This window comes from Tupaia chinensis, unplaced genomic scaffold (assembly GCF_000334495.1).
Source record: "Tupaia chinensis unplaced genomic scaffold, TupChi_1.0 Scaffold000350_1, whole genome shotgun sequence".
In the NCBI taxonomy this organism is placed as follows: domain Eukaryota; kingdom Metazoa; phylum Chordata; class Mammalia; order Scandentia; family Tupaiidae; genus Tupaia; species Tupaia belangeri.
The window spans coordinates 680,740-703,816 of NW_006159844.1; positions in this window are offsets into that span (position 1 = coordinate 680,740).

Here is a 23,077-nt window from a genome sequence, read left to right on the forward strand (position 1 = left end):
ATGGACAGTTATATGAAGAAGCCAATAATTAGACTATACAATCAAGGAAAAAATTCTAAAGAATCCAAATCACAGATAACTTATGTATTACAACTGACAAACAGGAACTATAAAATAACTATTCTAGAGATGTATAAGCACAAACAAGAAGACATAAAAAAGCATAGACAAACAGATGGAATTTTATAGCAGGAAAAAAGAAAACTATTAAAATACAGAAATTCAATTATCTCAAAATCAAAATGAGATTAACTTGAATTATGCCTAAGAAAATGTGATCAATGAGTTTAAAGACAAGTCCAAAAGAAAGGAAGCACAGAAGAAAATGTAGAAAAAAAACTGACTGGAGGGAACCAGCAATTAGCGTAATGGCTATGTCGCTGGATTCCCACGTAGTCGACTGTGGTTTGTGTCCCGGACCCGGTGGCTTAAACTCACGCCGGGCGCATGTGCGTGCATGCCCAAGATCCTGAGAGGAGAATGGAGGAGAAGGGATTGCGGCATGACCATTCCCCCTGAGGGGTGACTTCTTGCTTTCTCTCTGTCCCTCTCTGTCTGGCTGGCAAGTGCACGCACCCTATAGCAAAAATCTCTCAAAAAAAAAAAAAAGAAAAGAAAAGAAAAAAGAAAAAACTGACTGGAAAGTCAATTAGCTATGGAAAAATACCAGGTAATTAAGATATGTGCAATTAGAAAATATATCATGATTAAGTGAAGTTTGTACCAAGAATTCAAGATTTTTCAGAAATCAGTAAAGGTAATTAATCATGTTTAAAAAACAAAGGCAATAAATTTTATGGTTGTTTAACAGATACATAAGAATTAGACAAAATCTAACACTCATAATAAAAACTTAGGATCTAGAAATAGAAACTCTTCCTCAATCTGAAAATAGCATCAGTGAATAAATTTTAGCTGACATCAAACTTACTGATGGAACATTAGACATACTCCATCACTATGACTGAGGAAAGGAAAAGTCCTATCCTTTTTCTTTTTTATCCAACACTGTATTAAAAGGCCCTATTTAATGAAATTAAAGGGGAAAAAGTCAGGAAGAAAAGAAGGAGAAGGGGAGGGAGAAGATAGGAAAGGAGCGAGGGAGGGGAAAAAAAATTTTTTTTTTTTGCAGGTGACAAAATTATTTACATTGAAAAATCTAAGAAATATGTCCTAAAAATTGAATGTAATAGGTGGATTCAGCAAGATCTTAGAATTCAAGATCAATACAAAAATCAATTATATTTCCACAAAATAGCAAGAATTAGAAAATAAAATGTAAAAATCAATATCATTTATAATATTGCAAAAAATAAAACACCTATGGATATATCTAATGAACGTTAAGCAATACAGATACTCAGAAAACTAGAAAACTTCTTTAAGAGAAATTACAGATAAGCTAAATATTGTACAAAAGTCAGTTCCCCTGAAAATGAATCAAAGATAGAATGCAATTTTTTAAAAAGGTTTTTGCCATAGGACACATACACTTGCTGGAGAGAGACATGGAGATGGTGAGAGGAAAAGTGAGAAATCACCCCCACTGGCACGGGAGAATAGCCAGACGCCAATCCCTTCTCTATTCTCCTCCTGGGATTTTGGGCATGCACATAAACATGCTTAGCATGATTTTCAAGCTGCCATGTTCAAGACTTGAACCATGGTCAGCCATGTGGGAGCCCAGGACCACACAAGTTGGTATGGTACCATATAGCCGGCTAGCCCCTAGGATGCAATTTCAATCAATATCTGATCAGGATTTTCTTTCACTACTTACAAACTAATACTAAAATATATATGGAGATATAAAAACTTAGATAGAACCATTATTGAGAAAGTCTGAAGACACACATTATCTGACTTCAAGACATTATAAAGCTACAATATTTATATCTGTGATATGAGCATAAGATAAATAAATATCTTGATGGTACCAAAGAGAGTCTAGAAATAGTTCTGCATAAATGCAATGACATTAATTTTTGGCAGGCACCAATGTAATGCAATGGGTAAAGAAAAATCTCTTCAGCAAGTATTGTATTAGAACAATTGAATAAAGAATAAATGAGAAAATAAACATCTTTCCCTTGAGACAAGACACAAAAAATTAATTTGTGATGTAACCTAAACCTAAACATAGTTTCTGAAATTATAAACATGTAGAAGAAATCATAAAAGGTATTATGGTTGAACAAGATCATGAATGATAAATTTATAAGTCACAGAGAGGACAAATCCAAACTAGAGAGAAATAACCCATGCAAAGCCACAAAAATGCAAATTTATCATATATATAAGGGGAATCATAAATAATGTAGTGTTAGTTCATTATAAACTACTATTCTGTACAAATTGTTTTGCTAAGTGCAAAGTAAGTATAAAAAAAGAAATACCTTACAGCTCTTCTATATTAAGAACTCCCATCTTGGGGGGGGAGCATGGATAATGGTATATCATGCAGTAAAATAGGTCTAGTAAAGTTAACTAAAATGTATATGAAAATAGTGAGAACATAGCAATTAATAATATATCAATTTCTCACAAGTTTGTAAAAATTTTGTAAGATAAACAGGTTGAGCTTGGTTGAGCTTCATTCACAATTGCATGTGAAAAAGTGCATACATGAGCAAAAGTTTTAGTTATTCATAAAACCATTAGTAATTGACCTGGCTGCAGGAAGCTTGTTTAGGAAAGATTATCAGTAAGTGAGAGTGGAAATGGAAGTGGGAATAAATTGTAAAGGACAAGAATACCACCTAAGAAAAATTAAAATACATGAAATATTTAATGGTCTCATTATATATTTTCTAACATTATAAATTTTCTAAGTGATGTTTTATGTTTTGGAGTTTACATATGCCATAACAGGATTAGCGAGTGAGAATACATACATGATAAGTACTATTATATCTTCTTGGAGAACTTACCCTTTTATCAAAAAATGACCCTTATTATCCATGATTAATGACCTATTCTGAAGCTTGCTTTATCAGTAATTAATAGTTACTCCAGTTTTCATCTGATTCATGTTAGAGTGGTGTATCATTCCCTATTTCTTTACTTTCAATGTACCTGAGGTATTATATTTCAAGTGAGTTTCTAGCAGTCAGTAATTTGGTTAGTATTTTTCCTCAGTCTGACAATTTGTATTTTTAATTAGCATATTTAGATCATTTACATTTAAAGTAACTATTGATACAGCTTAATATCTACCATGTGTTTAACTTTATTATTCACTGCATTTGTTCTTTCTTTTTCCCACTTTTTCTGCCTCCCCAGTGTAAGTATTCTTAATTATTTTTTTCCTTTCATGAGAGAGAGAGACAAAGACAGAGAGCTACTCTCAACAGGATCTTCATGCCATGATTCACCCTCTTCCCCCAGCTTTAGCCAACTCAGCTCATGTGCATACACATACTTGGTGTGTTCAGGAAAATCTCTGAATGTGAATCTAGGACCTTATCATGTGGGTCAACCTTCCAGAGCATTACTTTATACTATGTCACCATCTGGACCTTCTCAGGTGTTACGAGAGCATTTTGATTTTTCATCATTTTTCTAAGATTTATCTTTCTTAGGATTACATACAATATGCACAGAGTAGATTAAGTGTATTTATGTCACCTGGTGTTCTCTCAACTTCCTGGATTTGTGGTTAGGTGACTGTCATTTATTTTGGAAACTACTTAGTCATGTTACTTCAAATATTTACTCCACTTTGATCTTTTTCCTTCTATTCTTAATAATCTAATTATATATATGTTACACATTTGAAAACTGTTCCACAGCTTTTGAATATTTGGGGGTGATTTTTCAATTTTTTCTTTGTATTTTAGTTCAGTAACTCTCTCTGGATCCATCTTCAAGCTCATTGATTCTTCATCTGTGTCTAGTCTAGTGACTCATCAAAGGCTTTCTTCATTTCTGTTGCTATAGTTTTAGCATTTTATTTCGATTCATTCTTTTTTTTCCCATCCAGAATACACTGTATATTGTTTCAATCAAAAATATTACCATACACATTATTGTCAACAGATAATTTTCCATTTTGTGTTTCTTAAATGTTTTGTCTCTTTCTTTTCCCCTTGATTCCCTCCCTCTCACTCTCTGCCATTTCCCACCCTCCTCTCACACTGTCTCTGGGATCCACAGTTGTTCTCCATGCCTTTATACCTTCCAGTATTTCCGTTTCTGCCACAGAGCACAGACATTTGGTATGTCAGAAGTGGGGACACAAAATACCTCTCTTTTATATTTGGACTCTCCATCATTATGCTCACATTACCTACCACTTTTTGCATGCTATCTAATTTTTCCAATGAAGACTTTAACATGTTTATTAGAGTTATTTTACATTTTTCTGTCCAATAATTATAATGTATGTGTTGTGTCTGACTGGTTCTGATTACTGCTTTGCCTCATCAGATCATGTTTTTGTTTGAGTATGGAGCTTAATTTTTAAAATGTCTTGTAATTTTTTGTTGAGAAATGGCCATGACATATCTGTAATGGGGAACTGAGGTGAGAATTTATAATAATCTGGGTAGGAGTTGGGCTATGTTCAATGTTTGCTGTAAGTGCAGGTGTCATAGGCTTAAAATCCCTCTAGTTTTTTGTTTGTTTGCTTCTCCCATTTCCTGTGTGCTCCCTAAGTATTCCTCCTTAGGTAGAATTGGGAGTTGCAGCTCTTTCAGTTGCAGTCCAGTGTTATACTTGAGTACTGTTGATGGAGTGACAAATGTGGTAAACAGGAAGCTTTCCTATAGGCTTATAATGAAATGTCCTTTAGTAGAGCTGTGTCTCTGGGCCTTTTACTTCTCTTAGGTGAGATAAGATGGCTAGAGGTAGATGAAATCAGAAAAATATCTTCTCTTCAGGTGGAACAAGGCTCTGATAATACCTGTTCCTCCTGACAGTAGGCTTTGAAGATTACTTTTCCCTTTCTGGTGTCAGAGCCACTAGGAGTTTACTCTGGAATCTTCACAGTGAGGATGTGGTGGGGTACCTAGAATTAAAATCCACAAAGTGTGGGATTCCCTCAGCCTGTGGTTTTTAAGTTTTTCACTTTCATGCAATTTTGCACCATGCCTCCAGCAAATTCACCAAAATCACCATTTAATTATCACTGTCAGTTAATTGCCCCAGTTACTTTTGCTCCATGTAGAAAAGTAGATTCTATTTATGACTCTCTGACTTGACCTGTCTCTCCAGAATGTAGGATGGCAGTTTGCCTTATGATCTCAGTTTTGAGTCCAAGAAAAATAGTTATCTTTTCATGAGTTTGGCTTTGTTGTTATTATAAGCTCTTTGCATGTTAGAGTTGAAACCAGAATTTCCCAGTTGAGGGAGCTTACCCCTCCCCCCAATGCCATTATATTTATTACTTATTTGAAAACTGTGAACTGGGGAACCAACAGTTAGCATAATGGCTATGTCGCTGGACTCCCACGTAGTCGAACGCAGTTCGCGTCCCGGACCTGGTGGCTTAAAACTCACACCAGGCACATGTGCGTGCGTGCCCAAGATCCCAAGAGGAGAATGGAGGAGAAGGGATTGCGGTGTGACCATCCCCCCTGGGGGGTGATTTCTCGCTTTCTGTCTCTATGTCTCTGTCTGTCTGGCGAGCGCACACGCCCTATAGCGAAAATCTCTCAAAAAAAAAATTGTTGAGGGAATAAATATAGACATCTTCAGTGTCCTGAAGACGTAGAGTCTCCCATACTAATAAAGTATGCTAGAAATAAACCTAGAAGGTTGAAAAGCATGCCATAGGAGTATACAATTGAGTTTTCTACTCAAAAGTTTCTTATCAAATGAGAAAAGTGTTTTATTTTGAACTTATCCCTATAGAATTTTAGAATGTTTAAATAATGAACATTCAAATATATCTCACTTTAGCTATATAATAAACAAACTCAGTTTTTGTTATTCTACGTTACATTGTTCCCGGCGGCGGCACACGCCCTATAGCGAAAATCCCCAAAAAAAAAAAAAAAAAAACCTGTGAACTGTAAAATTACTATAGAAATCCCAACATATCTTAGCATACATATTAATTTTGAAGTGACAAAGCCTGTCATGGACTAACATATTTGGAAAAGTGAAGTAATAGGAAGTTATTAGAAAAATCTTCTTTTCAAGGCTATAATGTAGGCTTAAGTTAGTAGAAATTAAGGCACCAGCAATAAAAAAAGGGTTTAAATAATGAAAAAATACAAAGTAAAAATGAACTTAATTAGATTATTCAGTTATATCTGGTAAGAAAGAAAGAATCAAAGCTAATTATGAGCATTATAATTTGGACATGATGGTTACTTAAAGATGTCTTCAAAACAGAGTAACAATGACATAATTATATATTATTATAATTGTCCCAAAGGTATCCTTTATGGGCAAATAACTGGTGCTGATGAATAATAAAGGTCTTAGACGCATCCTGCAGCTTTTCTACCAATTATTCCTTCCTGAATCACCATAACAATATTTGAAGCAGAGATTCTAAAATTAATTCTGTGAGTTCAGTAGCTTTGGAAAGCTCACCAGGGTCGTCTTGACATGACCCATTTATCCATTCAGTTGGTACATTACAAGAATCAGACCATACCCTTTATATATGAGAAGAGTATGTATTTAAAATCCCTGTTTGAGGCCATATTCAACCACTTAGCATTAAAATTGTCAATAGACCTTGAGAGTTGCTCTTTTTTGCCTAATATTATTAATTATTATACTTGTACTTGTTCATGCAAAACAATTTTCTTTATTTATTTATTTCTGGTTGGAAAGCTTAAAAAACAAAAATGCCAACTGGCCCAGCCATGGCAAGGCAGTGTTAGTACAACTACAAAGCTGGAAGTCCTATGAAAAACCAAGGTTCAATTCCCAGGTTGACCTATAAAGCCAGGTGCTCAAGCACATCTGAGTCCATGAGTTTGGCTTTCTGAGAAAGGCCAGGGGAAGGATCGTAATATAACACCTCTTCAGGGTGTTTTTCTTTCTCTTTTTGTCTCGCTGTTTCTATTTCTCTCTCTGTCACTCTCTCAGAAAATAAGCAAATAATAACAATAGAAAAATCAAGGTTATCTTGAAACTTTAAAATAATAAAATAGATATCAATAGAAACTTCCTTTTCTCCTTATAGTAATATCTGGCACAACTGCATTGTCTTTGATATTTTGGTTTTATCAAAAATTAGGTGAATTTTGTCAACCACACTCATACCCTCTTTGTCATTGATTTTTCTTCCTTTTTTTTTTTTTGAGCGTTTTGTTTGTTTGTTTGTTTGTTTGTTTGTTTTGCTATAGGGCACATGCGCTCTCCAGAAAGAGAGAGGCAGAAAACAAGAAATCACTTCCCCCAAGGGTGTTGGCCACTCCACAATCTCTTCTCCATTCTCTTCTTGGGATTTTGGGTACATACACACATGCACCTGGCATGAGTTAAGCCATTAGGTCTGGGACTTGAACTGCATTTGACTACATGGGAATCCAGCAACATAGCCATTATGCCAACTGCTGGTCCCACCATTGATTTTTAAAGAAATGTTTTTGTAATTTACTTTTCTCATCTCTGATCTAATTGTTATCAAATGAAGACTTGCAAGTGAATTTTAACATGATATTATTATAATTCTATAACTCTTCCCTTCTATAAATAACTTAAATACATATCAATACTTAGAAAAAACATGCAGTATAAAATTTAAAGTTGAAAGTCAGTTTGGATATTATCATAAATAGTGTAAGTGGAAACTCATTAGTTGTAAAGTGAGAATTATGGTATCTGTCATTTTACAATAATACCATAACTAGTCTTTTAAAAACACATTTGCACCTATAAGATAACAAATTATAAACAGAAATGTACAATCTACCACTTTTCACCAAGGTTCAAAAACTATAAATTATGGGACCAGCAGATAGCACAATAGTTATGTTGATGAATTTCCATGTAGTCAACTGTGGTTCTAGTCCCAGACCCAGTGGCTTAAAACTCACGGCAGGTGCATGTGCCAGCATGCCCAAAATCCTGAGAAGAAAATGGAGAAGGGATTGTGGTGTGGCTATGGCACCTGGAGGATGATTTCTCACTTTTTCTCTGTCTCTCTCTTTGTCTCTCCAGCATGCGCACACACCCTATAGCAAAAATATCTCTCTAAAGAAAAAAAACAACTGTAACTTATAAGACAGTTTGGTCTTTCAATAAGCAGGAAGATATGGCTTACTATAAGAACATTTGTTCTATGCTTAGAGAGTTCTAGCTGTGGTGTCTAACTGAATATAGATGAGTTAAAAAAATGAAAAGCAAAGCAAATGGCCAGAGCAGATGACAAACAGGCCTCTTCCCATTAGGAACTAATTGCCTGCCTGCTTGCCTCTATCACATGAAACTCACTGGAAATGAACTCTGCCGGTGTGCGCGCTGAAACTGTAAAATCTAAACTTATTTTTCCAGTAGTTAGCCTGGAAATCACTCAAAACCAACTGAAAAAAGATCACTGAAAAATCTGATTCAGAAAGAAATTTTATTGCTCGAGTTTATGAATTTGCATAGTCCGGTAATACTAACTAGGCAGTGTGAAGAAATAAAAAAATTAAAGCTAACCTTCCCTATAACCTAATAAATATTAGGAAAGTAAATTTAAATTATGTAGACATCAGAATATTTATATATTTAACATAATGCGAAAATTTTTAAATGAAAGCAAATATATGGATAATAATTTAGATGTAAATGATTCAGTATTCTAATGACGGCATAAGAAATTGATTTAATTCAATTATTAAAATATATACCCCATCTAACTATGGAGCATAATATTTGCCTGATACCATTTCTTTTTATTGAGACTTGACTATAAAAATTAATAAACAAATGTGTTATCGATTTCAAAATATTCCAACACTGATTAACATGTTTTAGCCCTTCTTTTGATTTATTTGGCATTTATGACCTAAGTTACTACTTAGAAATTTTTTCATTTGTACCTGTGTTTCTCTTTCTCTCAATAGTAATATCTTTGAGAGCAGTGTCTTTGTCTTTATTTTTTGACCATCTGATTTATTTGGATACAAAAAAATTTAATAAGCACACAGCATGTGTTAGACACAGAGTTAAAAATTAGGTTAACATAATGACCAAGAAAAAAATTGTCTTTGAAATGGGAAGGTTTATTTGAAACCTATCCATGTGCTGTAATTAGGAGAAATTTTCAAATATTTATTTATTTATTTATTTATTTTACTTATTTTGAAGAGGTTTTTGCTATAGGGCGCATGTGCTCGCCAGACAGACAGAGAGAAAGAGAGTGAAAGAAAGTGAGAAATCACCCTCCGGGGGGGATGGCCATGCTGCAATCCCTTCTCCTCCATTCTCCTCTCAGAATCTTGGGCACGCACGCACACGCGCCCGGCGTGAGTTTTAAGTCACCAGGTCCGGGACGCAAACAGCAGTTGACTACATGGGAGTCCAGTGACATAGCCATTATGTTAACTGCTGGTCCCTCAAATATTTATTTTTAAATCTCAAGTCCCTATATTAAATTTTAACATATTCTGATATTAAATAGAAATTAATTCCTTTTCAAATATCAATCAATACATTAATAAAATAAAGAAAATCATTTAAAAATAAATACAAAGAATGTAAACTCTTATAATTACCAGGTAAACTGAAATCTATTTTGTAATTTCTGAAAATGTCTTTTCAATGAGTATATCTACCTTATTGTTGCTGTCATTTTCTTAATCTTTAGAACCATCCTCTTCAAATTATAACCTTATGTAAAAAGGAAAATATGCAAATTTATTTTAAAAACTCTTTTTAAAAAAGAGTCTATTTTTTCTAAGGGGGAAAAAACAGAAGTGACATGGGATAAGGCAAGAAGAGCTGGTGGAGTGGGCTGGCAGGTGATATGATGGTTAAGGTGCTGGACTCCCACATGGCTGACTACTGTTCAAGTCCTGGACCTGGTGGCTTGCTTTCTCACTTTCTCTCTCTCTCTCATTCTGTCCCTCTCTGGTCAAATTAATATGAAATGAGTGAACAAATACATAAAGTTAAAAAATGAACTGGTATGGTAATGACAATAGGCTTGCATCATTTTATTTTTTTTAATTTGAGAGGATGTATATGCTCACCAGAGAGAGAGAGAGAGAGAAACCGTCACCCAGAAGAGTGTGGTCACGCAATCCTTTTTCTTCTACTCCTCCCTCCCATCAAGATTTTGGGCACACATCCACATATGCCCAGTGTACTTTCCAAGCCACCAGGGGCTGGACTTAACTCATGGTTGGTCATATAGGATCTGGCTTCCCTAACCACTGTACTACCAGGCCAGCTCATGGGTCATTAAAAAAGAAAAGAGCAATATAGAAATGCTATTTCTGAGTTGATTTACAATAATTTAGTTAAAAAGGTATTTTTTAAAAAAGAAATGTATATAACTAAAAATTTATTATAACTTTAAAATACCATATTCCAAGGTCCCTGGGGACAGGGTTATATTTTCTCCTTTTTTATCCCAATGGGCCCCCAAACAGTACTGAGACAACACAGGTGCATATGATTTTTTACAAAAAGACAAAGGCCTTTTCTGTGAATATGTTTCCTGAGAGTGGGTTTCTGCACTTTTTTTTTAATACATATAAAAGTGAGAGTGTGTGTATGTGTGTGTGTATGGATGTAATATATTTTGCAGAGGACATGTGTGCTTGCTAGAGAAAGAGAAGAGAGAGAGAGAAAAAGAGAGAGTGAGAAAAAGCACCCCCTATAGAGCAGGATCACACACCACACACCAGTCCTTTCCCTTCTATTCCTCTCTCCTTTCAGATTTTTGGCCATGCATGTACACATGCCCAGCTCGTTGTTCAAGCCACAGATCTGGGACTCCAGCTGCACAGCTGGCCATGTGGGATCAAGCTGCTCTAACCATGATGCCACAGGCTGGCCTGGTGCGGATCTTTTTTTTTTTTTAATAAACAAAATAACAAGTTTTGACAAGAAAATGGAAGTATTAGAATGTTCATGGACTTCTGGTATAAACGTAAAATGATATAATCACAGAAAAAAAAAAGTTGTGCAGTTTGTTAAAAAATGTTACATATAGGTCCAGAAATTCCACTTCTAAGTATCTATCCAAGAGAAATGAAAACTTATGTTCATGCACCAGACTTACACGCAAATGTTTATAGAAGCGTTATTAATAACAACCACAAAGTGGAAATATCACAAATGCCCATCAACTGATAAATGGATACACAAAATGTGGTATAATGACATGATAGAAAAACATTCAGCAATGATGAATGAAGTACTGATAATAGGGATGGCACTTTACAATACAGCTCAATATAAAATATGTTAACTTAGTATATGAAACTATTTTTTTTTCAAGAGAGATTTTTTGCTATAAGGTACATGCTCTTGCTGAACAGAGAGAGACAGAAGGCAAGAAATCACCTTTCAGGTGGGATGACCACACCACAATCCCTTCTCCTCCATTCTCCTCTCAGGATTTTGGGCACGTATGCACACGCACCTAGTACGAGTTTCAAACCACCGAGTCTGGGACTCAGACTGTGGTCCGTCATGTGGGAATCCGGCAAACATAACCATTAGGCCATTTGCTGGTTCCTATTACAACTATTCTGCCAGAGAATTTTCTAAATTTGTGAGCCCTAAGTTAATTTTCTTAATTTCATTTAAAAATGATAGCAAATGTGCAATATTCAACTTCATTTATATGTCAAAAATTGCTGTTGGCAAAAAATGTCTGATGAAATGTAAGAAATGCAATAGAAAGTATTAATAAGCCAAAACAAAACTAAAGAAGGAGACCTATGTGGTTTCCTTTCTTTCTTTTATTAAATACAAATATATTCCATCAGGTGAATTGTAGCAAAATTGTAAAGCAGAAAAATGTGATGCTTCCTGGGGACTTGGTGGAAAGGATTAATTTGGATTTTAACTGGAGTAAAAATAATTTAAATTTCACATTGCACAAATTATCCCTTGCTTTCAGTTGTGGGCATTGCCTACTCTCAGAGGAAGGAGTGCAATCCTATTGCACATGCTTTCCTAAACTGCTAAATCCCTTAGCTTCTTACAACTTCACTTTCTTTTGTTTTCTTCTGTTTTGCATTGGGGAGTTTTGGTTTGTTTGTTTGTTTGTTTGTTTAGAAAACATGCATATAAATTGTTTTCTAAGATCATGAGTAAATACATGCATGCTAGTTGGGTGGGGCGGGCAGTAAAGGGAGGTAGAACAGAACAGTATCTTTTGGAAAGGGGAATTTTCTTATGTAGTTGCCTTTGCATTATCTTTTATACTTTATATTTTTTGCTTGTGATAACATTTCCCTTATAATACCCTTTTTCAGAGTACCACTGCCAGAAGTCTATTTAATTGACAAATTGATATTTCTACCTGTACTGAGTCATTTGTTGAGAACAAAGAAGCAATAAGAAAAGCCAGGGATTAGGAATAAATATATAAGGAAAGAAGGAAAGGAATTTAAAGATGTGTCAAGCTAAAAATGGTAGTATTTTATTTTTCTTGAATTACCAGAGGCACCTGTTCTTACCAAACAGAGAGTGAGAGAAAGCACTCCTGCAATGGGGTATGGTAATGCCACAATTCTTTGTCCTCTATTTCTCCATTCTTCAGGGACCCTGAACACACACATGTGTCAAGTGTATTCCTCAAGCTGCTGGGCCAGGACTCAAACTGTGGTCAGCCACAGTGAAATATCAATCCCAAAGCATTGCACACAACCCCTGCGTCATAGGTGCAGCCCAACAGTATTTTATTTTTAAACAATATCCTTGAGGCATAATTTATATACCATAAAATTCACCTATTTTAAATGTGCAATTCCATGTTTGTCAGTATATTTTCAGACTTGTGCAACCATCGTCCCACTCTAATCTAAAACTTTTTCATCATCCTCCCCATTGGCAGTCAGTCCTTATTCCCCTTTCACCAAGCCCTAGATAACTATTAATTTAGTTTCTGTCTTTAAGGTTTGTTTATTCTGGAACTATTCTATAAACTGAATGATGCAATTATATGTTGCCATTTGTGGCTGTTCGTTCAATTAGCATATGTGTTTCAGTGTTTGCCTTTGTAGTAAAGGACCCCAAACTTCCTCAGATGTGCATGTATGTTATGAACATTTCCCTGCTTTTAATGTCGAATTCCATAAATCTATGCAGTTATAAATATTCCAGCTTCTAGTTGACATACCTCTTTCTTTCTGTAATTTAACTGTAATCTGTAAACTAGAAATTCAGGTAAATAAATTTTTTGTCTTAATTTGCTATAGGACATGTGCAGTCACCAGAGAGAGACAGACAGAGAGAGGGAATGTGAGAAAACACCCCCACCAGGGTGATGGCCATGCAGAGATTCCTTCCTCTCCATTCTCCTAAGATTTGGGCACACATGCACACACACCAGTGTTTTCTCAAGACACTGGGTTCAGGACTTGAACTGTTTAGTTAGCCATGAGGAATCCAGATGCTTTAATCACCATACCACCAGCAGGCCCAACCAAACATGTTTACATGTGTGTTTGGAAAGAGTAAATTGTTTCTGAGTAAAGAACTGAAGTGGTTTCTTTGGCACATAAAGTTTACATATTTTAACACAGACTTGGTGACATTACTCTGCTGCTCAAATATATCTTAATTTCTTAAAAAAAATTCTACTGTAGATTGCAATGTAACACATTTTTCTTATAATCAATCCAAACAGTGGAGCAAATACAATGTCAAGAAAAAGAGTCTTCGATGGTATCATGAGCTGAACTGCACAACAAAGCCAGAAAGATGGGGAGAGAGGGGGAGTGAGGAAGAGAGAGAGAGAGAGAGGATCTCCCAAAGGGGTGTAGTTGTGCTATAATCCCTTTTCCATTTTTCCACTCTTTGGGATTTGTGACATACTTTAAATGCACTTGGCATGTTTCTCAACCTGCCTGGTCTAGCATTCCAACAGAGTGATTGGCTGTGTTGGCTCTGGTTCTTTTAACCTCCAGGCCATGACACCTACCTGTGAGGTGTTCTTGCTCAAGTCCCGGACCTGGTGGCTTGCTCTCTCACTTTCCCTCTCTCTCTCACTCTGTCCTTCTCTGGTCAAATTAAAACAAACAAATAAATCAATATATAAATAAATAAAGTTAAATAAAATACTTCTTAAATGAAAAAGAGAGAGAGAGAGATTCGCACTCAGGTGTGCTCAGAGGTAAGACTACATAAAGACACAATGAGAAGATCATCTACACGCTATGGAGAGAGATCCTCAGAGGAAAGTAATCATGCTGACACTTTGATCTTATTTGTAGAATCCGAGCCTCCCAAACCATAAAGAAATAGATTTCTGTGCTTAAGCCACCCAGTCCGTGGTTCTTTATTATGGTAGCACTAGCAAAATAACACAGATGGCAATCCTCTACAGCTGTATTTGCCAGACGATGACATGTTATTTAACTCTGAAAAAGGTAGCAAGCATTAAACTTTCAGTAATATTACACAGCTATTCAATTTGTTGTCAAATGCTTGTAAAATTTGTAAGCAAATGTCTCATATGACAAAGACCATAAAACTAGTTAAAAAGGAAATCCTTTTACTGTGACTCTTTCTTCCTTCCCACTCATAAACTAAATCTTACTACTTTTACCACCACTATTTGGCTTAAATCTGTAATAAATTTCTCAACCTCCTAAGTCTAACATTTTCAATGGTAAAATGAAAACAATTAGGCTTGCCTGGTAGAGTTGTTGTGAATATACTATTAACAGGATAGACTGTCTGGCTAATCCTGGGCTAATACCATACCAGGTAAACTGACAATTTCCCTGGTCAAGAGGTAAGAGTTTGGGTTATTATTTTTATAATTATTGATCTTAAGGGTTTTTAAGCTATGAAAATATAGATTTAAGGGACCAGCAGTCAGTATAATGGCTATGTCGCTGGACTCCCAAGGAGTCGACTGCGGTTTGAGTCCCAGACCTGGTGGCTTAAACTCACGCCGGGCGCGTGAGCGTGCGTGACCAAGATCCCGAGAGGAGAAAGGAGGAGAAGGGACTGTGGTGTGGCCATACCCCTGGGGAGGTAATTTCTCGCTTTCTATCTATAGGTCTCTCTCTGTCTTTCTGGTGAGTGCACACACCCTATAGTCAGAAAAAAAAAAAAAAGAAAAAAAAAACCTCTCCCCCAAAAAAGAAAATATAAGTTCAAGATATCAGTGACTAATTGCATTTTTATTAACATTATCAGGTAAGATACCTAAAAATACAAGAAATGTACAGGTGTACATTTATTTAAAAGAAGACAAAGACAAGAAAGAGCATGCCAACCTTTCAAATTAAGTTCATTTAAATTTGATTTACTAATTAATTAGTATTAATATGCAGAAATGAAATATCCCTTATCCAAATTTCTTAAGACTAGGAGTGGCATTTTCAAATTTTGGAATATTTTCATACATTGGTTTGTTGGGAAAGTCGTGATGCATATTTGCATAGAAAAGCATAGAGCAATAGTCATGATATTCCCAACAACTTAATATATAATAAGGTCTTGGGGATGAGATCCCATGTTAAAACATAAAATTTACTTATGTTTCATATATACCTTACATGCATAGCCAGAAGAGAAGAATGTATGAAGACATAGTGAGAAGGTGATCATAGCCAGGAGGTAATTTTACATAATATTTTGTAGTGTAGCATTTTAATTGTGATCTGTTATATGGGGTCAGGTGTTTAACTTTCTAGTTGTAGTGTCTTGTTGGTGTTAAAAAAGTTTTGAATTTTTGAGCATTTTGGATTTATGATTTTTAGATTATAGGTGTACAACCTATAGAAGAATTTAATTTAGATGAAGTTTTGGGTAAATTGATTTGACTCATGCATTTTCTAATGTATTCTCAGAATTTTAAGTCCTTTTAATAGCTGAACACAAACATCAGATTTTATTGGTAGAATATTTTGCTTAGTGCTAAAGTACACAAAGTGTACTTTTGCTGGAGGCATGATTTTTATTTTTTATAAAGCTCTGGTGTGGAATGTACTTTCACTGATAAAAATAAAAACAGAAAATAGGAAGGCACAAGGCAACAATAGCAATATTATTTTTGCAAACTCTCCCCTGGGCTGTAACTAATCTGGTTTGTTCAGCCTCGAAGAATAATTTCATTGTATGCAATATTTCTCTCAAAAATATTTAACTAGCTCAATTTCAGATGATAAAAAAAGATGAAGAATTAGAGGAGGAGAGGTTTTCTATCATTTGAACATGGCCCAATATGTAACTTTGTTTTGTGCAAAGCAGAAATGTCAAATACATAAAACTATTGTAATGACTGTTTTTGGCTATGAGCCTTGTAAAAATATATAGTTAGAAAATCTTGTTTAAATTACTTTTTTAAAATACAATTACTGAAATAATGTCCTGTAAAATTACATGAAATAACTTTACCAATATTACCTAGGTATTTTTCCTCAAGTTTTTTATTCCCTCCATAAGTAAGAGCGATAGGGAGAGCAGGGTGGCAGGGAGAGAGTCAGAGAAATGGTACCCAATAGGGTCTCGATGCTGTGTCCACCCCGGCCTCACCTAGCGCCAGATCATAGGCACCTGTGTACCCAATGAACTTGAGAGGATCTGACCCTGATTCTTCCCATGTGTCAGCTTCACAAAATGTCATGTTCTGCTGCTGAGCCATTATCCGGCCTCTGCCACCTATTCTTAACGAAACTTTTTAGTTAGAAGAAAAGACATTTTTCTTAAATATCCAGTTTTATACTTAACCATGTATTATACTAATTCTTTTCCTAGTGATTTGCTATCCCAAATTTGTTTCTATTTTGAAAAATAACAATCACTATTAAATACTTAAAACATGCAGAACTCTTCTTTGACAGTGTCATTTATATCTTAACATGAAACCATTATATGTCCTTTGTAACATAAATTATGTGCTAAATTTGAATATTAGACTATAATTAAATCAAACTATTTCATTTATATTGATAATTATTTTATTAGTTCACTTTCTGTCTTTTTTTTTTTTCTTTTGGAGAGGATTTTGCTATAGGGTGTGTGTGCTCTCCAGACAGTGAAAGACAGAAAGTGAGAAATCACCTCCCCAGCGGGGATGGCCACGCTACAATTCTTTCTCCCCCATTCTCCCCTCAGGATCTTGGGTATGCACACACAAATGCCTGGCATGAGTTTAAGTCACCGGGTCCAGTACTTGAACCACGGTTGACTACATGGGAGTCCAGTGATGTAGCTATTACACTATTTGCTGGTCCCTAGTTCACTTTCTTAATCCTATTCTAAAAATATCAACTAGACCACAAGCAAAAATACAGACTTGTGCAGGCATGATAACTATCTAAAACTATGAGAAAAAGAGAACAAAGTTAAACTTAGCTCCTTTCATCAGAAAATAATAAAACCCTTTGTATTTTTGGATTAGGCTCATTCATGCACTTAAAATCTAACTATGACACTGGCGCCATTTACTTAGTAAAGCAGCAGAGATGACTTTTTGCCATTTCTTAGAAATCAGTAAACAGTAAAAATGAGGTCAAAACTTTTTCTGAGAAAAATTGAAATTATGCACTAAAATGGCCAAATATAAACAGTAAAATAAAATGAATCTATAAGATTACTCAGGATAGAAAACTGCTCCAAACATTTAACATGAATGTAAACACACACACACACATGCATATATAAAGTTTAAGACATTTTGACTATTAAAGAAAATTTAGTATCTCTCTGAAAAGAATTAATTAAAACTATGTAAAGATGATCTTTTTCAAAAACAATAGCTTACCATGTAAAGACTGTAGCCAATCTGGTAAAATGAATCAGCCCTAGATCCAATTATGAATGTTTTTAAATATACTGAAACCTACTTACTTTAATTTTCAATATAATTCTTGCAAACATAATGGTACCATTTACATATTACATCAGTTGTTAAACACAAATCTGTAGCCTCAAATCTACCCACGAATTAGAACAGCAATAACAGCTATACCTCATACCTTGGCATATATCTCCAATACAACTCTTTCTGTGATTTAAAAAATACTTTCCTACCTTGTTTTTAAGAATACGTATTGTGGGGCCAGTAGGAGGCAAGGTGGTTAAGGTGCTGGTCTCCCACATGGCCGACCACAGTTTGAATCCCAGACCTGATGGCTTGCTTTCTCACTTTATTTTTTCTCTCTGTTTGCCTCTTTCTGATGAATGCATGAGTACTACAGAAAATAGAATAATAATATTAAATAAATAAATAATTTAAAATGATATTTATTGATCACATAAACATATTATCCAATAATTTGATGAGTATAATTTTAGGAAGGTTGTGACATCTTCAGAAAAGAAAAAAAGAAGTGTCACTTGGCATAAATTTCCTAAATGGATCCAAATTATTACAAGTATGTATCCAAATTGTTGAGTTTTCACTGTTGTATTGTGTGCACCCATAGGGTGCATCCTGCTATCAAAATAATTTTAGTCTTTTTTGTCTTTTACTAACACACTATTAACTGTGACCATTTTAATGTATATTTCCTCGTATACCCGGGCAAGAATATATCTATATAAATTCACAAACTGAAATTACTGGCACGTATAGATAACCATGCTCAACTTTACAAGATAATTTCTGATTGGTTTCCAAAGTTGCTATACCAATTACATACAAACATTAGTATAGGCATTTTCTTTGATTCATGTGCTCAGAAGCTTTTGTTATTTAATTTTTGCCATTCTAGATTGTGTAAATTGCTATGTGATATTTTTGTACATTTAGAACCCAACTATGATACATGGGTCCATTCACCTAGTAAAGCAACAGAGATGGATTTATTTAACATTTTCCTGATTACTAATTATGTTGATTCCAATGCTAGATAAAGTCACTGGGGTGAAAAAAAATTACAGACCAATATCTCTGATGGAGATAGATGCAAAAATCCTAAAAAAAAAAAAAAAAAAAAAAAAAGAAAGAAAGAAAGAAAGAAAGAAAGAAAGAAAGAAAGAAAGAAAAGAAAAGAAATGCTAGCATGCTAAATTCAACCACACATTAAAAGAATCATACACAAGTGGAATCAGACCAAGTGGAATCCTTACATCTGGAATGTTAAGGGTGATTCAATCTATGCAAATCACTAAACATGACACATTATATTAACAAAATGAAAAGTGAAACCCACATGATTACATCTATAAATGCAGAAAAAAGTATTTAACAGAATTCAACACCTTTCATGATAAAGAAAGAAACTCTCAACAAATTAGGCATAGAAGGAATGAACCTCAGTAAAATAGTCTATGTATGAAAGGCCCACTGTTAACATCACATTATATGGCTAAAAATCAAAAGCTTTTTCCCTAAGATTCAGAACAAGTATGCCTTCTCTCACCACTTCTATTTTACATAGTGCTTTAAGCACTATCCAGAGCAATTAGGCAGAGGGAAAATAAAAATAATAATAATAAAAGGCATCCATACCAGAAGGGAAGAAGTAAAATTATTTCTGTTTACAGATGACATGATATCATATATAGAAAATCCTAAAGATTCCACAAAACAAACAAAATTTTTAAAAAATTAGAACTTGGTCTAGTCCATTCTCATGTTATTAACAGAAAACACCTGAGTCTGGGTAATTAAAAAGATTAGAGATTTTCTTCAGCTTACAACTTGGAAGTTCAAGGTCTTTTGCTAAGGTCTTGGTAAGTAAGGTCTTCTTACTGGTGGGTCACATAGCAAGTCAGAGCAGGACAAGAGCACTCTCTATGTGGCTCTGCCTCGTCCCCTCTTTATAAATACACCAGGATTCAATCTTAGAGACCTCATCCTCATGTCTAATCACTTCCCAAATGGCCTACCTTTCAAATACCATAACTGTATTAAGTTTCCTCCTAATAACTTCTTAATAAAATCAAGTTCCAACATATGAACTTTCAGGGGACACATTCCAATCATAGCATTTTGCCTCTCAGTCCCCATAGTGAGGTTGTTTTCACATACAAAATGTATTCACTTCATCGTAATAGTCCTAAAAGATCTTACCTTGATCCAACATCAATTAAAGGGTACAAAATCCAAAGTATAAAGTCCTATCTTGGACTCAACGATAAATTCTTTTCAGCTGTGAATATGTGAAATCAAAGCAAATTGCATGCTTTTAAAATACAATGGTGGAGCAGCTAGTAGATGATGTAGCAGTTACATCACTGGACTCCCACATGGCTGACTGCAGTTCAAGTCTTGGACCCAGTGGCTTGAAACTCATGCCAGCCACGGGCGCCCAAGATCCCAGGAGGAGAATAGAGAAGAGACTGCAGTGTGGTCATCCCCCCTGGTGGGTGATTTCTCGCTTTCCCTCTCATTGTCTCTATCTCTGTCTGTCTCTCTCTCTCTCTCCTGTGAGTGTAAGCACCCTAAAGCAAAAACCTCTACAAAATAATAATACGATAGTGGAATAGGCAAAGTGTTGAAGTTCCCATTCCATAACAGACCCCAAGGAAGTCTGAAACTTAGCATGGCACACATTACTAAGAAGAATAATTATAATTATAATAATAATAAATATAATTATTAGTGTGAATAATAATTAATAATAAAGTAAATAAACTTTCACTCCATGAGCTACATCCCAGATGTACTAATTTCTTTTCTTTAATTATATACACATGAATACTTATATATACATTCTCTAGTTGTAAATTTCTAATTCCTCTATCTCTGTATTATCTTATTGTCATCATTCCCTATATAATTTTGTGTTGTATGTGTTTTCTTTTTTGTCCTGTTTGTTTTTTATTTTCTAAAATGGCATTGACTTTGTCTTATTTTCTAGGACTGCTTCATCTGCTCCTGTTGGCACTAGTCGTGGCCTATCACTAGATTCTAGATCAGTGTTATGCCAAAGTGATCCACAGACTTGTGGCAGGTCTGATCATCAGCAATCTGTAGATTCTTATAAGTCTATGAAAACATAGAAGCTCTGGGAACCAGCAGTTAGCGTAATGGCTATGTCGCTGGATTCCCACATAGTCGACCGCAGTTCACGTCCCAGACCCAGTGGCTTAAAACTCACGCCGGGCGCGTGTGTGTGCGTGCCCAAGATCCCAAGAGGAGAATGGAGGAGAAGGGATTGAGGCGGTACCATCCCCCCTGGGGGGTGATTTCTCGCTTTCTGTCTCTCTGTCTCTGTCTGTCTGGCGAGCACACACGCCCTATAGCGAAAATCTCTCCAAAAAAAAAAAAAAACATAGAAGCTCATGACAGAATGTTGTGCTTTCTTTCACTTTTATGGTTTTCTTATAATAGCTCTATTCAATATTTCTTCTTTGTTTCACCTATATTTGATTGGGTTTGAATTTATAAGCCAAATATTTGTTTGACGTATCTGGAAAATGAGAGGGTCCAGGGTAATTTTTTTCAGTCCCATGTCTATCGTCACAGTTTCTTTTAATTGTAGCAATATAGTCAAAGTTTCACACTCAGACCACTTTAACACCTATTGAAAAATATATACAGAGAGAGACACAGAGACAGAGAGAGAAGAGAGTAAACTTCCTTATTATTCTCAGATAATAATTGGTCTTTATGGAATCAAGACTCTGACTTAGTTGTCAATGACCTCTCACAGGTAATATATCAAACTTACAAAACTGAAGTTTACATTTAACTTTCAGTAGCTATCATTAGTCCTTATAGCATCAATTAAATATTCTGTTTATCTGAGGATTCTGGGGGCAAGTTCATAAATTATGGTATACAACTTAATCATCAATATTGGGGCTTTGGGGTCAGACAAACTTGGGATCAGTCCCTAGTTCTGGCACTCACTGCAATATGAACCTTCCAAAGTAAAAACCGTCTACATACCAATCAGCTTGTTCAACATTCTTAACTTCCTAACCTAAGAGAAATGTTGAAACATTCACTTTACAAGTTAAGTGACCTATGTGATTGGATGTGTAAAAGAAATTAAAATAAAACTAAATAAATTTTAAAAAAGAAGAATCTGCATGCCCACAGTTTCTAAATGAAGTAATTCTAGCCTGATATGACCAAGCATATCAAAAACAGTTGGAACAAGAATTGGCAACTCAATCAGTGTCTCAGCCATGCATTGAAAAGAGCAATACTTGCTCCACAGGGAGCAAACTGCATGTAGTGTTGTGATTCTCAAGAAGTTAGGGAACCAGCAAAACTATATCCTGCAAGGGAAAATAGGAACATGTAGGATTTGTATCCTAAGCAGCAGAGATGAGTGACCATGAAACTCTAAAGAAAGCTTCAGTGAGAAGCCTTCATTTCTGCATTTCCAGTTCCCAATATCATAAGTAATATCCATGTGTACTTCATCTCTTCATCCCAGATGTCACGAGGTGTGGTTGTGTTCTTTCAATAAATCCCCGTTGTAGGAAATAAATGAGATTCTGTTGCTTACAACCAGAATCTTGAGAAAGACTTAGCCCCTTTAAGTCTCAGTCTCTTCACATGTAATACAGGGATAATAACTATCATTTCGCCATACCGTTGTGAGAAAAGAAATGAAATGCAGTGCTGGTAGCATAGGCAAATGGTAGTTGTTGCTATTGTTTTTACTCACTTGAAAATCATCTAGAGGCTTGGGAACCAGCAGTTAGCGTAATGGCTATGTCGCTGGATTCCCACGTAGTCGACCGCGGTTTGTGTCCTGGACCCGGTGGCTTAAAACTCACGCCGGGCGCGTGTGCGTGCGTGCCCAAGATCCCGAAAGGAGAATGGAGGAGAAGGGATTGCGGCGTGACCATCCCCCCTGGGGGGTGATTTCTCGCTTTCTGTCTCTATGTCTCTCTCTGTCTGTCTGGCGAGCGCACGCGCCCTACAGTGAAAATCTCTCCAAAAAAAAAAAAAAAAATCATCTAGAGGCTTTTAATACACAATGAATTAAGACTATTATTAAACATTTATAACTCTTTACTACATAAATATGAAATAACTATACTAGTTAGGGTTTTACTATATTTTCTTCACAATAGAAAC